Raw genomic sequence first — 2,256 nt, 5'->3', positions numbered from 1 at the left:
GCGCGAGCGCGGGCAGGTACTGCGCCAACGCTGCCTCGCGCGGTCCGCGGGTGCTCGCGGTTTCTGAGACGTAGAAGCAAAGCGGGTTTTGCTCCTCGGCCTCAGAGACGCCACCTGTCTGGCACGTTTGCTAAGGGGGGCACAGTGGGACCGTGCCCAGTGGGACGGTGCCTCTCGCCGCTCCCGACCTGTGCCCAGATTCGGCCCTGCACACTTGAGTCATGAATTCTTGGTGCCTAATTACAGCACTTCTCGTTGTCATTTCCCAGGACCACAACTGTAACCGACCTGTTTGCACTACCATCCAAGACGTGTGTGTGCGCGCGCAAAGGAGAGAATTCCTCATCTCTATTCCCAAAAGTTTCCCAATGTGGAACCAGAAATATTCTGGAGGCTGCCTGTTTAGCCTCAGCCAAAGGTCACAGCCTAACGGGGATTCAACTGATGGAAAGAGTCAAGACAGTTAGCACTGTCATCAAACCTGCACCCCCGTATTTGCACACAAGCACCAATGGCACAATGCAGGAATCTGGGCACAGGGCCCTCCACGGATTTTCTGCGCTTGATCTTGGGGAAGCTCTCTACAAAATTCTCATGGAAGATCCCACATTTAATGCTATTAGATTGGGTCATTGCATTTCTGTTATTTCCTCTCAGAATAGCCATCTCCTGTACGGTCTTTCTCAAAAATGCTGTTATCTTCTGTTCCTTTCCCACGATAGTTTTCTATGTTGATGCCCACAATGCATCTTTTTACACCTTACTGATATGGAAGCCCAGGAAGAACCAGAAATGAAGGTCTAGACATGAAGTCTAAAAACGAAGGCTAACAGAAGTTAGGTTGCTGTGATTCACAGATTATCGTGACCCTTTTGTAAAATCTACACTTGCCAAGTACACACTTGCCTGGCTTAAATAAGCACAGTGCTATTTTCAGTGTATTCTTGATACATGAGTAACATTTTTAGGCAAACGATCAATTATTTCCAACCGTGACATCTTTATATATGTGTGTGTGTAATTATAAAAATAATAAAAAGGGGAAAATTGTAAATACTATGAGGGACAAAAAAAGAAAATGTTCATCCTAAACTAGATAATATTTTGGTGATTATAATTCATTTTTATGCATTTTAACAAAAATATTGCATTAAAAAGGACAGTTTTATAGCCTGTTTGCAATTACCAATGTGTTATAAATGTCTTTTCAGATCAACAAATATTCTTCAACAACATAGTTTTTCATGGTGAAGCCAACACACCTTAACAATTTAACTTAACTATGAGATGATCAAATGAGTAAGAAAGAAGGAACCAATGCCTTCTGCATTTTCAAGTGCAGTACACTAACAAACTGGCTTTGAGATAATTCCTTATCCAATTTATAAATAACTATCAAGAAATTTTAAAAAGAACCTAAAATGTATTAGGTCTTTTCAATAAATTCTATTTAACAATGGAAGTTTATGAAATGCAGAATATTTTTGTTTGTTTTGTTTTGTTTTTGCAATGCATTTTTAACAAAAGAGTCAAGCCACCAATCCTCTCTACCTATTATATTAGCATTTGGGTACCACCCACAGTATAGGGTATTGAAGTTTACTAAATAACCCTTTCCACATTATTTAGAAAGCAGAGGGATAATTTTTTACTTTTTTTTTTTAAGGCACAAAGAGAAGGAAGAAGGTTGAACCCAATCAATTTTGCTTGAATAATTCAAGCTGAGGGACTTAATAATTAACTAGACACTAAACACATTGTGGGGGTGTTAAGTTCCAGTTGGAGTGTGAACATGCTTGTTAATGAAACCAGTCTAAAGCCAAAGAAAGGCTTGGCCCCAGCAGACCGAGTGCAAACTGTGCTTGTGCAAAACAGGGTGCCACGGGCCGCCTGGCAGGGTGTTTGGGAAGAGTCTGGAGGAGGTCCTATTTGTGAAATTCTGTGGGCATCCAGAGATGAGATATATACCATTGCTAACACCTAATTTGTTTGAAATAATCAGAGAAAGTTTTATGAAGATGTGGGAATTGATCTGACCATCAGAAAAGAAAGTGGACAGGAGGAGTGGCAGACTAAAGCAGGACAGATACCAGTAAGCCTGGTCCCCCACTAGTTCTCGGAAACTAATTCTCCAGTGCAGGGCTAAGAAAAGGAGAATCCACCCACTAAATAATATTTATAACAACCAGCCCCACTCTTAACTTGGTATATCTTAATCCAGAATAAATATAGGTTCAGCAATGGACAACAGGCCCA

The sequence above is a fragment of the Fukomys damarensis genome, unplaced genomic scaffold, assembly GCF_012274545.1.
Source record: "Fukomys damarensis isolate Sample0158 unplaced genomic scaffold, DMR_v1.0_HiC HiC_scaffold_11, whole genome shotgun sequence".
NCBI lineage: Eukaryota > Metazoa > Chordata > Mammalia > Rodentia > Bathyergidae > Fukomys > Fukomys damarensis.
Note: the sequence above shows the minus strand (reverse complement) of the source record.